Source organism: Apium graveolens, chromosome 3 (assembly GCF_009905375.1).
Source record: "Apium graveolens cultivar Ventura chromosome 3, ASM990537v1, whole genome shotgun sequence".
Classification (NCBI taxonomy): domain Eukaryota; kingdom Viridiplantae; phylum Streptophyta; class Magnoliopsida; order Apiales; family Apiaceae; genus Apium; species Apium graveolens.
Genome location: NC_133649.1, coordinates 40,856,840 through 40,873,259, shown reverse-complemented (window position 1 = coordinate 40,873,259; position 16,420 = coordinate 40,856,840).

Below are 16,420 nucleotides of genomic sequence, written 5' to 3'. Positions count from 1 at the left end.
CATTGAATCCAAAGTTCTTTTTGAAGGATGAATAAACCTTTATCAGCACAGATTGGCTTTCTTGAAGGATCCTGTGAAGTGGCCACTGTATCTCTTTTCCTCTCTTGTACTTGAATACTAACCTTTCAGGTAGATTTCTGTAAGCATCAATCCCTCTAACTTCTTCCAGTTCATCTAGATAAAGGTTTAAATTTGAGAATTCCTTGATATCATAGATGTACATGATGTCTCCCTTGTTGACTTTGGTTTGAGCTTTGGTTAGGGACTTGGATCTGAGAGTTGAGGGCTTCACTTTCTTGACTGCTCTGGTCTTTGTCTTCTTTGGCTTCATGAAGTGAGGTAGATTGAGTTTAGGTATTGGCAAACTATCCCATTCTATTGGTTCATCCTTTGGAATATTAGGTTCACCATGGAAATTCTTGGATGGATCTATCTTGAATTCTTCATGTGTCATAGAGGGCATGGATGTTTGAGTTATTGTAGAGATAGATACTTTGGGAAAGTATCCTTCCATCTCCTCATTACTGAAATCCAATTTTCTCTTGATTCTTTGATTGTACCTTGGCTTCTTTGTCTGTGGAGGTTCATTTTGCATTACTTGATCTTGAGATTCAACAACTTCAGATGGTTGTTCAGAAATTTGTTGTGTGGGTTTCACACCTTGCAACTTGGCCAAGATAGCAGCTTACTCCTTCTTTTGTTTGACCTTTTTAACATCTAGAGCAGCTTGCTTCTTTTCTTACTTCAATCTTGCCTTTTCTCTCTCTTTGCTTCAGCAAATTGAGGATGTCCAGCCACCACACAAATTTCCTTACCATTCCTGAAAACTTTAGCAATTCTTCTTTTTAATGCTGAATCAGCTGGATTCTTGTAGAATGCTATAGACCTGGCCAACAGCTTCTTTTCATCAGGCTTTGGTGTCTCATACACTGTGTCCAAGGGGTTCTTTAGTGAAGATTTTGGATAGTTCACCATTGGCTTCAAAATTAGTTTAGCCTTTGGAGATTTGATGCAAGATGGTTGTCCTCTTTCCAGATTATGCATGCTCATTTCATTCACAGAGATTTGCCTGACTTGAGAGTGATGAATGGCTGATTTTTCTGGCTTATTTACTAACCCAAACCTCTTCTGTATATCCTCATCAATTTTCTCCCAGTTGATTGGGCTCAACTGTTTCTTTTCAGCTGCTCTCAATTTGGATGCTGCTTCATTGATCAGATCTATGTTGTCCTTAGTTGGTGGCTTGGTGAAAGCAATTATAGGCATAATTACTTTGCTAACTTGAATATTAAGCTGTTGCTCCCCCTCACTTGATCCTTTCTCCCCCTTTTTGTTATCATTAAGTTGTGTGGAAGGGAGTTGAGCAGCCACCAACTGTTGGAGTAGTGCATTCTGAGCTTCTTGATTGTTAAGTATCTTGTCCATTGACTTCTCTACAGCAGATAGTCTTGAGTCCATGGCCTCAACTTTCCTATTGAGATCAGCCTCCTTCCTTAGCTTTTGAGCCATTTCAGTCATGGTGGTTGCATGGAGTCTAGCATTCATCCTTTCTATAACATCTTGCTTGACTTCAGAAATTTTCTGCTTGATTGCATCCACACTCTGACTGTGTTGAAGGGCTTGAATTTTATGCATCTGGAGTGCTTCAAGATGTGCTGTGAGTAGCTTCTTTGTGCTAGCATTGGTAGATGCCTGAATGGCTGCTCATGAATTAGCTTGAACAAAGTTGATTGGAGATGTGGGTAGGAACATTCTTTTATAAGCATCCAGGCAGGAACAGCTGCATCTCCCCCTATGTCCATGCTGTCTTCCTCATCATCCCCATCAGCATCCCCAAAAGAAGCTTCATCCAGTTCAAAATCACTGCCAATGTTGGAAGGCATAGCAGTGATTGCATCCTTTGATCTTTGTAAAGATTGTGTAGTGTGCACTAAGTTCAGTAATCTTTCAGCCTCCTCATTGCCATGTACAGCTAGAGTTTGGTAAGCTGTTACAGGATGAGTAAATGTCTCAGCATCCAGGGAAATAGAATCTATAACAACTTGATATTCTTGCTGAAATAGCCTTTCCTTTTCTACATCATTGACATTCATTGACTCACTTGCAATGGTTTCCATCCTTATCACTCCCGTGCCTGTATTTCTCTCTTGATCTCTCTTTTGTTGCATCAAGGTCTCACCTTGGCTCCTCACCCTCACACCCTCACCTTCACCATCTAAGGTGGGACTCCTCACACTTACTTTTTCCAATCCTGAAGAAATGGATTGCATTTGTTCACTCTTTTCCTCTCCTTTTTCCTGGGAGCAACCCAGACTCTCACTCATTTCACTCCCTTCCCTCAATCCTAGGAGTGATTGCACTACCACTAAGTCTTCTGCACTTGTAATAATTGATGAAATTTGAAGTTGTGTAGAGACATTCGACAGATAAGGGATATCCATCGGGTTAGCAGTTTGACTATCTAACGGATAACTACTGTTAAGCTTATCCGTCGGGATACAATAACTACTCGACGGATGAACAATATCCATCGAGTGAGTAGAAATGAATGAGTTTGGAGTGGAAACTATTATGGACTCTGTGCAGATTGATGAGAATTTTGGCACAGATGTCTCAACAGTTTCAGAAAGAAATGGCAAGTGAGCCAACAAATCATCTAGAAGATGATGCTCAATTGCTTGGATTTTTTGCTTCTCCGAGAGAGTTAAAGATGGAGAATTTTGAAGTGATGTGTTTATCATGTCAACATCCAAAGAGTGTGTGGGAGAATTTGGTATTTCAGGGGCTTCAATTGTTAGAGATTTTGGCTGTGACTCCACATTTATTGAAGCCACATCAACCTGACTTTGAGAAGGTGCAGTGACTGTGTCTTTAGCACAAGTTTGTACAGTGTGTGAACCCTGTGCATCCCCAAGGGTCTTTGATTTCTTCTTTCTAGTGTAAGTTTGGGGTGAGCTTGTGTCCCTTACCCTTTTGGCATGTGCTCTTGGCTGAGAGCTTTGTTCAATAGTCACATCCTTTTGGGAGGATGCAACTAGTAATGAGTTTATATCCTTATTAAGCACTGTAGTTCGTTGGGAAACTGCAGTGTGGCTAGGCTGGGAAACACTCACCTCTCCAACCTTATCCTTAGGGTTTCTACGATGTTCACCCTGTCCCTCACCTTTCTTACCCACCTTCACACTCCCCTCTTTTGGTTTGGTGGATTTTACAACTGGCATCTTTTGAGAGACACCAGAGGGGGCTTTCTTTGATTTTATTTTTGAAATTTTGGGTTTGGTAGCTTGGGTAGGCAACCGTTGGGTCAATAACACAGTTGTCATGGCTACACTGGAATGCAAAGAAGTTTGTGAGGCTAGAAGAGTAGAGACAGTTGAACTTACCTCACTTACCCGAGGTGCCTCCATAACTGGAAAGTAGAAGAGTGGCACCTCTTTGTGATGGTTTGCCCTATTTAAATCTGTAATGATTCTCCTTTCTTGAACCCAACAATCTAATTTGTTGGTTGGGTTCTCAAGCACAATACCCTCAGAGAGGTGGTTAGCAAGCATCATTAAAAATCTAGCATAGTAAACATTTTTAGCCCTCTTATTTAGCTCCCCTAACTTAAACCCCAACTCAAATATGACAAGATCACTTAAGTTGAAGAATTTATCAGTTACTAGCATGTAAAGCATGTTAAGCATAGAGATATTAACTGAATCAAAATTGCTATCCCATGGAATTAAGCATATTAACAATATCAGTGTCTTTGTGTGGAAAAATTCCAGTGTTATCAGGAATTTTGAAACATGCTTTAACAATATCACTATTAACACATAATTCCTTACCTTTAATAGTGAAAGTGACAGTCTTATTAGTTGAGTTGTATGTTGCAGTCGTCCACATTTCTTCAACAACCTCACAGTAAATGGTGGGTGATTCCAGCATGGCATAGTTGAGTTTGCAGTTTTTCACAAAATCCATCATTTTGTGGTAGTCCCCAGACTAATGAATTCCCTTGTTCACTAAAGCTGTGATGTTGTTCTTCTCGTAGATAAATCCAGTTTGAGACATGATCTTGATGACTGGTGCCATTGTTAGAGAGTAAAAACTTGCAGAGAGAGAGTAAGTGCTTTTGAGAAAGAGAGAAGTTAGAGCAGATGATTTGAGAATGATAAAAGAAAAGCAGTGAAAATGAATTGTGCTTTTATACTCTCTCAAAAATAACTGTCAAAAATAATAAAGTAAAATAAAGTAACCAATAAGAATTTCCCAAAATAGTTGTTTAAAAATAAACTGTAAAAATTCCATCAATTATTCGTCGTGTTATGCTTATAAACTGTAAGTATACTCGATGGATAATGTTTAGAGAATCAACGGCTAAGAATAAGACAATTCGATGGATGAGGATAAATCAGTTATCCGTCGAGACATAAAATATTCCAGAAAAATAATTGATTTTATTAACAGATTATATACCGACGGATGATCAAACTCGATGGATGATGATCATCCGCCGAGATGTAAATTTTGACTTAGTCAAAATTTCATCCAACACTGAAAAATCAATTAAATTTCTGGCTGCATTACAACTTGCAAATTATCTGTGAAGATTCAAGAGTAATTCAGCATACCTAACTCACCTACCAACCTTGAAAAGGTGGATTCATCCAGTGGCTTGGTAAATATAACACCCTCCAAATCCGGGGTATAGATTTGGGGCATTATTAATATTAACTATAAACTAAACCTTCACAACCGGAATATAAATATAATAATTACCCCGAACTACTGCTACTCATGATCTTTTAAGGTTATGATTTGAAAATAAGAACGACACACTAACTTTATTACAAACCCAAATAAAATTAATCTGTCTCAAGAACTCTCTTTATTACAAAACTTATTCTATCTACATTCTCACCACACAACTTTTATTCAAACCAACATTACTACTTATCATGTTACACCTGATCTGGTAACTCAAAGCTCTCTTCTAGAATAGGGATGAACACTCTTGGTATAAGAGGGTCCCGCTGCTTGACTCGCTTCTTGACCATGCGGTTTCTGATGGGTTTCATTCTCTACCTTAACTGTAAAATAATAGGAATAACAATAAAAGGGGATGGGCCAAAATTGCTCAACAATCCTGTAACAATATATAGTATAAAGAGAGAAGAATAAATGAATTGATAAGCTGCTGGTTTGAACAACCATCTATTTCTGTATAGAATAATAATTTGCCAACACTGGCGAGTGCCAAATGAACAAGACTGGAAACAAGAACCAACATATGTACTATAACCTGCTGATCAGTCAGGATACAGTGCAGATCTATACCCAACTGCATAGACCCAACCAACATAAGGAGTACTCAGGCAACTATGGCTTATTAATTAAAGGTCTGGGTAAAACCCAGCCCGTATCGTAACCATCCAGTCCAAAGTTTAGCATCCGGAATAATCTGAATGCTTTTGATGTATCCCAACATCAGGATATATCAGAGTATATGTAACAAGGGTAAAAGTATTGGAATATGAATAGGGAATTCAATAAATTGGGAGAAATCAAGAATCGAAATGAAATAGAAACAAGAATCAATAACTGTGTAACAGTGTATATGAACAAGAATTATCAAAGTGTAACTGATATGAAAAATGGGATATAATTCACTATTTAGAATTTAGAATAGGGGAAAAACTTGCCTTGCGCGTACTTAACCCGGTTCAACTCATCGCCTTCTATCTCCTGCTTGATCTGCCTTGTTGATACTGAATCAATCATAGAAAGATAGTCGTTTAGATAAATTACTACATACGCGTATCTCGAATTGATACTACGCAACCCTATTAATCTACCCATGAGTTTCTATCTGACTCGCATATATACACATATAATTATATAGCACATAAGGTTCACATAACCACGTAAAGAACATAGCACATAAAGCACATAATTGATTTTTGGACTTATAAATATTTTTAGAATCGATACTAGACTCATACTTGTATTAACTAACCCTCTTTGATTTTATTATAATTTTTCGGAATTTATTTGACTCGATTCTACCCCTATTAGGGCATATAAACAATTAACTATCACAATACGACTCTCTTTCAGAAGAAATTATGACTTACAATAATTTTTATTGGATTCGTTTCATTTTTCTGAGTCTAGGGGTCTTTGTTTCGCTCAAAATAGACTAATGGTTTAATTATTATGAATTAAACAAGATTTATAAATTAATAATTAATTATAAATCATTAATTATAATTAAATAATCCATAATTATATTTTTAAATAATTAATTAATATTTATTATATTTTAAAATAATTAATCCCTAATTATTAGGATTAATTACAATTTATCATAATTATTTACAAATTATTATCACTTACTCGATTAGATCGATTATTTACAAATAACCAATCGATACAATTAACTGATACGCTATTTATCGAATAAATAAGTATTACTCGCACCATAATCTAATTCAACGATCAACTACTCGTATAAAGACGAGATACTCGCATTCCTCGTATAATTATCAAACTATTATATTATTACTATAACCTATACGATTAATTAATCAAGTAATTATCTGTATTTAATTAATTGATACGAATAATCATTACGATATTCTTCGAATAAATAAATTATCGCTCGAATACTAATTCCAACTTATCGAAATACTACTCGTAAAGATACGAGTTATTCGAAATATTCAAGTAATTAACGAATTATTATTCATATTATTCAATTATTTTTAATCCTATTTATTAATTAATTACCTAATTATTAATTAATTAAATAACTAATAAATAATTAGATAAATAATTAAATAATTAATTAAATAACTAATTTCGAATTTATAAATTAATAAAATAATTTAGAAATTAATAATAATTTTCAGAATTTAAAACTGAATTTTAATTGATTTTTAGAATTAATAAAAACTGATTTTTATTTTAAAAAAATATAAATATTTAATTATAATTCAGAAACACAAAACAAGGATTGAGTTTGGGACTTAAAGGATCAAACCCGGATCGTTTCCTGGATCGAAACCGGGCCAACCTCGGGTCGTGAAATATAGCCGTCGCCGTCCTAGAATCCGGCGACGGTGACGGTTTCAGGCGAGGCAAAAACGACGACCAAGGCTGTGATTTCAATCCCGTTTCTCTGCGTGATCGTTTCCTAGCCACCAAAGCTGTTGGATTTTTAACGCAGCGGGGGCATGGCAAAACACTTTTACACATACAAAATCCAAATAAAAGCATACAGATCATGAATAAAAATTCGAGGGATCGAATCTAACCTTTTAAAATAATTCGGAGACAACGATCAGAGATCCTTAGCAGTTGCTCCTCAAGTGTGAAGCACTCCACCGGTATCCACCAAGAAAACGATGTTAAGGAGGAGGAAGGAGGTGGAGAGAATTGGGTTTTCCAAACTTTTTGGGTTTTCGGGTTCGATGGGGTTAGAATAAAATAGGGTCTATAATAGTGTATTTATAGGCAAAATTTTCAGCTGAAATTTTCCCATAAATATTATTATTATTATCCCATTTATTATTCTCATTAATAATTAAAACACCTTTTAATTACTAATCCTTTTTCTAAACACTTTAGAAATAATTCTCTCTCTTGATTTAATTTCCAAAAATTAAATCTTAATTAATAATATTAAGAACTTTTCTTAATTAATTTATAATCAATTAAATCTCATTTAATCAATTATTAAATTTGCCAATTAATTATTTATTTATTTCATAAATAAATAATTATTAGCCATTATTAATTAATTCCTCCACCATTAAATCATTCTCTTTTTATGGTGTGATCCTGTAGGTTCAATATTAAGCCGGTAGTAGAAATAAATAATAATAAAACTATTTTATCATTATTTATATAAATTCTCTAATTTATTAAATATGATTAATTAATTAATCACATTTATTCTACATCGTGAGGGATACTTCTCAGCATATCGCGACTATCCGGATAATATGAATTCACTGCTTAGAATACCAAGAACCTATTCAGTGAATAGTTACCGTACAATAAACTCCTTCTACCCTACAATGTTCCCGATTAAATACAAGGCATGGATCTCGTGTCAAGCCTATCTAATTTAATCACTTGCTTACCATTTACTATACTTAGTTCTATGCAAATTAGAAACTCCTTTCTAATTTCATTCACTCTGGCCAGAGATTCCTGAACTAGCATAAGTGGATCAGCCTTGAACATTCGCTTCCTTCACTGGAAGGGGCAGATCCTTTATTGATCATACACTATCTTCGTGTACAAATTCCTATACCCAGAAGAGCCCTAATAATTGTCCCTGGAGACTAAGAACTAAACCAAAGCATAGTTCAGTGTACACAAGATGACTATGATGACCTCAAGTCTAAGGATACTTGTACAACTATCACTATGTGAACAACTGCTGACACGTGAGTGAACTCCATCAGTTGTTCAGCTGTGCGAGTCATGTTCAGTGAACTTATTCTATAATAAGCACCTACATACTAGCTATAGTGTCACCACACAAATGTCTATGAGAACAGACATCCTTCATAATGAAGCAAGCATAATATGTACCGATCTTTGCGGATTATTAATTACCAGTTAGTAATCCTATGACCAGGAACTATTTAAGTTTAGAGTTATCATCTTTTTAGGTCTCACTATTATGATCTCATCATAATCCATAAAAAGCTTTACTCTAAACTATGGTATATCTTATTTAAACACTTAAATAGATAAAGCCCGTAATAAAAACAAAACAAGTCTTTATTAATATCAATGAAATCAAAACAGATTACATAAAAGTTATTCCTAAATCCTAATACATGATTGGACTTAGGACATATTCCTTTCAATCTCCCACTTGTACTAAAGCCAATCACTCTGGTATCTAATACCCATCTTGTTTTTATGACGATCAAAGTGACTTTCATAAAGTAGCTTTGTGAGTGGGTCTGCTATGTTGTTATGTGTGTCAACTCTAATTCAATACAATACAAGAAATGTTACCGCGCTCCCACTAACCCTTTTGTAGACCCATGGTTCATCTTCATTTTTGATAAAATCAAACTCTTTGATTGTCTCATCAAAACGAATGTTCCATTTTTCGAGAAGCCTGCTTTAAACCACATATGGTTCGCAGTAGCTTACACACTAGGTTTTCATTTCTCTTGGAAAGAAAACCATCTGGCTAATTGCCAGATCTCATAGTCGTAGTAAGCAGCAATCGCAAGCAAAATCCGAACTGATTTTAACAGGGCTACAGGTAAAAGGTTTCATCAAAGTCAATCCATTGCCTTTGTTTGAATCCTTTTGCCACAAGCCTGGCCTTATAGGTCTCCACCTGGCCATCTGCTATAATCTATCTTTTGTATACCGTATACATAGATTCCATTCTGGATTTCATGGCACTATGCCATTTCTCTGAGTCAACACTACTCATAGCCTCATTATAGGTCACAGGGTCGTCATCATCAATGATAGACAACTCATTGTCATTCTCAATGACAAGGCCATATTACCTCTCAGGTTGGCGAGACACTCTCCCTGATCTATGAATGGGCTGTTCCACAAAAGGTTGTTTAGTCAAAACAGGTGTTTCCACTTGATCCGTAGTAGTTTGTGCTTCTTGAACTTCATCAAGTTCAATTTTGCTCCCACTGTTTCCTTCAAGGATAAACTCCTTTTCCAAGAAGGTAGCATGTCTGGAGACAAACACCCGATGATTGTTGTAAAAGTAATACCCTAAAGTCTCTTTAGGATATCCCACAAAACTACATCTTACGGATCGATATTCCAGCTTATCTGGGTCAACTTACTTGACATAAGCTGGACATCCCCAAATCTTAACTTGTTTAAGACTCAGTTTCCTTTCTTTCCATATCTCATACGGAGTTTGAGGAACAGATTTGGAAAGCACCTTATTCAGTAAATATGCTGAGGTTTCCAATGCATAATCCCATAGGAATACTGGAAGATTTGCATAGCTCATCATGGACCGAACTATGTCTAACAAAGTTCGATTTCTCCTTTCAGATACCAATCTGGAGGAGTCCATTGGGAGACTATACCATTTACTTTGAGATAATCTAGAAACACTCCATTAAAGTATTCACCACCTCGATCTAATCGAAGAATTATAATACTATGTTTGGTTTGTTTCTCCACTTCATACTTATATTCTTTGAACTTTTCAAAGGCCTCAGACTTGTGTTTCATCAAACACATATCCGAATCCAGATCTATCATCTATGAAAGTAATAAAGTATGAAAATCCACCCATGGCTTGCGTAGACATTGGTCCACATACATCTGTGTGTACCATTCCTAGCAAATTTGCAGCCCTCTCTCCATGTCTACTAAATGGAGACTGTAGTGCCACTATAAAGTGAGATTTTCATCATCCCTTTTCTTTTATTAGTTTGTTCAATCTGAAGTAAATTATGTCACATTTATACAGACCATTATTTAAAGCACCACGTCCATAAAGAATATTATCTCTAAGAATAGAACATTCATTATTCTCAATAATAAATGAAAATCCAGCCAAGTCTAACATGGGAATAATATTCCTCACAATCGAGGGAACAAAATAACAATTATTTCAAACAATAGTCTTGCCCGTAGGCCTATGTAAATGAAATGATTCTACATCTACAGTAGCAACTCTTGCTCCATTTCCCATCAGTAGAACCACCTCTTCTTCCTCAAGAGTCCTACTTCTCCTTGGTCCCTGCAACAATTGCAGATATGAGAACCACAAGAGGTATCGAATACCCAAGTAGAAATGATATATTCACTTCTATCATGAACATACCTGAATCAGAAGCGGTAGTCTCACTACCCTTCTTCTTCAATTCTGCAAGGTAAACCTTGCAGTTCCTCTTCCAGTGCCCCACCTTGTTACAGTGAAAGCAAACAATTTTGCTCTCGGGTTCTTCAGCTTTTGGTGGAACCGGAGTTTTCTCACCTACTTTCTTCTTCTTGGAAGAGTTCCTCTTCCTTTTCTTAGGATTGGAACCTTCACCAATTAGAAGAACAGAACTCTTCTTAGGGGAAAAATTCGATTCCGCAGTCTTCAACATGTTGTGGAGTTCAGGCAGGCTGACATCCAACTTATTCATGTGAAAGTTCACAACAAACTGCGAGAACGAACTTGGAAGCGATTACAAGACCAAGTCTTGGCTCAGCTCCCCATCCATGGCAAAACCAAGTTGTCCAAGACGTTCAATCAAATTGATCATCTTAAGTACATGGTCATTCACAGATGATCCCTCAAACATCCTACAACCGAACAGCTCCTTCGTTATCTCATATCGAGCTGTCCTCCCCGCCACATCATACAACTCTTGTAGATGCATTAGGATAGTGTGAGCATCTATATGCTCATGTTGCTTCTGTAGCTCAATGTTCATGGAAGCTAGCACGATGCATTGAGCAATATTTGCATCATCTATCCACTTACGATACACAACATGTTCATCATTATGTGCATCACTAGCAGGTTCAGTAGGCTTAGGTGAGTCAATCACGTATTCCAGCTTCTCAATCCTGAGAACAATTCTCAAGTTTCGAAGCCAGTCAGCATAATTAGGACCAGTTTTATGAGCATCTAGTATGCTCCTGAGTGATAGTGCAGAAGACATAATGTATATTGTAAATCTGTAAATGATAAACACATAACAACACTTAGCAAATATTCGATTTCATTTTAAAATACTACATGAATCGGGTCTTTATTCATAAGTGGCTCCCACTAGTTTATCTAATTTATTCAACCCTCTACGTGAAAAATTAAGCATTCATAATGCTAGTGGGAATATGGATCCTACATTCCATTACACAACCCCGGCTGTAGCACGAACCGCCATGCAATGTTCAATAGGCAGACAACTCTTGTCAATTACATCTTATGTTATTCCCTAATCAAACTTTAGCCTCTTGAATAATTGAGTCTCGGCTGTAGCACGACAAACTCAATATTCTAAGTCAAGTCTAACCCAACATTCCGTACAGTTGAATCAGTCCCCAAAGGCCCACGGCTGTAGCACGTACCGACCTTTAGATTCTTATTCAATGTACACATCTCTATGTAATAGACAAGTATTTCTTATTTTGAAATCAAAGCCCTCGGCTGTAGCACGAACCGACAATGATTCAAAAATAAGAACTACTTTCTATCATGTTGGAAGGCTATGACCGACACAAGCCCGTTGTATCATTGGCCAATTACTACTTGATATTATTTAATTTTAGAGGGATTATATTACGTTACAATCATAATCATATTATAAAGAAATTCTTCCTTTTAAATTAAATATTTCAAATCAATAATCAATAATCAGATGATTCCCAGATCAGGTGGAGCATTGTCAAGAGGCGTCACTTAATAACCCTTTCTTACAGATAGAAATCTGTTGTTGACAGAATCATCCTTTCTCTCATATCGAAAATTCATATTCAATTACGTGTTTCATAAACACAAGAATCTCATGATTGTATTCATCATATTATTATTAAGGTTATGAAACAATTTCACTATACTAGGTTGTCTAGCAAACGCCTTATGTTTATTTAAGTTCACCTAAATCTATCATCGCATGATAAACTAAGCATATATCACATATATAAACATGAATAAACATCAAGGTAGGCATGTTATATCATCTAGCACATTAGTCTAAGCATTATACATCTCTATGTATCACATGAAGCATTTAAAAGCAATTAAAATAGTCAAAAACATCTTTAAAACACTTCATGGAAATATAAACAGTTCAAAACTTTTATATAAACTAAAATTGATCACTTCATTAGATCCGTCTCGGAAAAACGAATCCAACGGTATATTGCACGCCCAAAACGGAGTTACGAAACTCCCAGAAAATCAATTTTAAAATCAACAGACGGGTTGTAACGCATTACAGGAACGCGTTACAAGCCCTGTAACGCATTTCGGTGATGCGTTACACCCCTTTTAAGACATTAAAGTGTGTAACGCATTCCGTGAATGCGCCACAGGTGTGTAACGCATTCCCGGAATGCGTTACACCCCTATTTTTTTTTTTTTTTTTCCAGTTTTTCTGCAGCAGCCGCCGTTTTCCTCGGTTGATGTGCTGCCGTACTCTTCTTTGCTTCCGTGCCATCAGACAGACAAGACAGCAGCAGTACATATGCAGATGTACATATATTCTTTATATACAAACTAACAATTTATATATATATATGATTATTTAATTACGAATTTAATTGCAAGAACTTCAAAAATTCATAATAAAAAATCTATACATCCTAAAATTATGAAAAAAATACCCAGACGATCTACAACACTTGTAGAACCCAGATCAACACTCAAAATTATTCCGAGAAACGATTTCTCATCAGACAAAATTAATTCATGATATAACTTGTAAAAATCATAATTAATTCATACAAGCACATAAAATTTTGAAATTTTTACCATAGATCTATATGCATACAACCTATGGCTCTGATACCAATGTTGGATTTTTAACGCAGCGGGGGCATGACAAAACACTTTTACACATACAAAATCCATATAAAAGCATACAGATCATGAATAAAAATTCGAGGGACCGAATCTAACCTTTTAAAATAATTCGGAGACAACGATCAGAGATCCTTAGCATTTGCTCCTCAAGTGTGAAGCACTTCACCGGTATCCACCAAGAAAACGATGTTAAGGAGGAGGAATGAGGTGGAGAGAATTGGGTTTTCCAAACTTTTTGGGTTTTCGGGTTCGATGGGGTTAGAATAAAATAGGGTCTATAATAGTGTATTTATAGGCAAAATTTTCAGCTGAAATTTTCCCATAAATATTATTATTATTATCCCATTTATTATTCTCATTAATAATTAAAACACCTTTTAATTACTAATCCTTTTTCTAAACACTTTAGAAATAATTCTCTCTCTTGATTTAATTTCCAAAAATTAAATCTTAATTAATAATATTAAGAACTTTTCTTAATTAATTTATAATCAATTAAATCTCATTTAATCAATTATTAAATTTTCCAATTAATTATTTATTTCATAAATAAATAATTATTAGCCATTATTAATTAATTCCTCCATCATTAAATCATTCTCTTTTTATGGTGTGACCCTGTAGGTTCAATATTAAGCCGGTAGTAGAAATAAATAATAATAAAACTATTTTATCATTATTTATATAAATTCTCTAATTTATTAAATATGATTAATTAATTAATCACATTTATTCTACATCGTGAGGGATACTTCTCAGCATATCGCGACTATCCGGATAATATGAATTCACTGCTTAGAATACCAAGAACCTATTCAGTGAATAGTTACCGTACAATAAACTCCTTCTACCCTACAATGTTCCCGATTAAATACAAGGCATGGATCTCGTGTCAAGCCTATCTAATTTAATCACTTGCTTACCATTTACTATGCTTAGTTCTATGCAAATTAGAAACTCCTTTCTAATTTCATTCACTCTGACCAGAGATTCCTGAACTAGCATAAGTGGATCAGCCTTGAACATTCGCTTCCTTCACTAGAAGGGGTAGATCCTTTATGATCATACACTATATTCGTGTACAAATTCCTATACCCAGAAGAGCCCTAATAATTGTCCCTGGAGACTAAGAACTAAACCAAAGCATAGTTCAGTGTACACAAGATGACTATGATGATCTCAAGTCTAAGGATACTTGTACAACTATCACTATGTGAATAACTGCTGACACGTGCATGAACTCCATCAGTTGTTCAGCTGTGCGAGTCATGTTCAGTGAACTTATTCTATAATAAGCACCTACATACTAGCTATAGTGTCACCACACAAATGTCTATGAGAACATACATCCTTCATAATGAAGCAAGCATAGTATGTACCGATCTTTGCGGATTATTAATTACCAGTTAGTAATCCTATGACCAGGAACTATTTAAGTTTAGAGTTATCATCTTTTTAGGTCTCACTATTATGATCTCATCATAATCCATAAAAAGCTTTACTCTAAACTATGGTATATCTTATTTAAACACTTAAATAGATAAAGCCCGTAATAAAAACAAAACAAGTCTTTATTAATATCAATGAAATCAAAACAGATTACATAAAAGTTATTCCTAAATCCTAATACATGATTGGACTTAGGACATATTCCTTTCAATCTCCCACTTGTACTAAAGCCAATCACTCTGGTATCTAATACCCATCTTGTCTTTATGACGATCAAAGTGACTTTCATAAAGTAGCTTTGTGAGTGGGTCTGCTATGTTGTTATGTGTGTCAACTCTAATTCAATACAATACAAGAAATGTTACCGCGCTCCCACTAACCCTTTTGTAGACCCATGGTTCATCTTCGTTTTTGATAAAATCAAACTCTTTGATTGTCTCATCAAAACGAATATTCCATTTTTCGAGAAGCCTGCTTTAAACCACATATGGTTCGCAGTAGCTTACACACTAGGTTTTCATTTCTCTTGGAAAGAAAACCATCTGGCTAATTGCCAGATCTCATAGTCGTAGTAAGCAGCAATTGCAAGCAAAATCCGAACTGATTTTAACAGGGCTACAGGTAAAAGGTTTCATCAAAGTCAATCCATTGCCTTTGTTTGAATCCTTTTGCCACAAGCCTGGCCTTATAGGTCTCCACCTGGCCATCTGCTATAATCTATCTTTTGTATACCGTATACATAGATTCCATTTTGGATTTTATGGCACTATGCCATTTCTCTGAGTCAACACTACTCATAGCCTCATTATAGGTCACAGGGTCGTCATCATCAATGATAGACAACTCATTGTCATTCTCAATGACAAGGCCATATTACCTCTCAGGTTGGCGAGACACTCTCCCTGATCTATGAATGGGCTGTTCCACAAAAGGTTGTTTAGTCAGAACAGGTGTTTCCACTTGATCCGTAGTAGTTTGTGCTTCTTAAACTTCATCAAGTTCAATTTTGCTCCCACTGTTTCCTTCAAGGATAAACTCCTTTTCCAAGAAGGTAGCATGTCTGGAGACAAACACCCGATGATCGAATAAATAAACCCGAAAATACGAATTAAAAATCGATTCAACAAATAACAAAAACAATTACATAATCATAAATTACGATTCACCAGCTTCAAAATGACTACTTACATGTTCGATTTGGATGCCGGAATCACCTTCAAAATCCGATTTGATTCTCTGCCCTGTTCTTCACCAACAAACCCTAGTTCTTGATTTTTTTTGATTTTTTATGATTAATTAACTAATTAATTAATAAAAAACAGGCTATTTATATTATGGAAAATAATACCCCTAAATAAAATTAAGGGGCTAATTACACATCTAATAAAAATATTTGGCCCCAATTTTTATAATTTTTGGGTATTAATTATGAATTTTTAAATATCC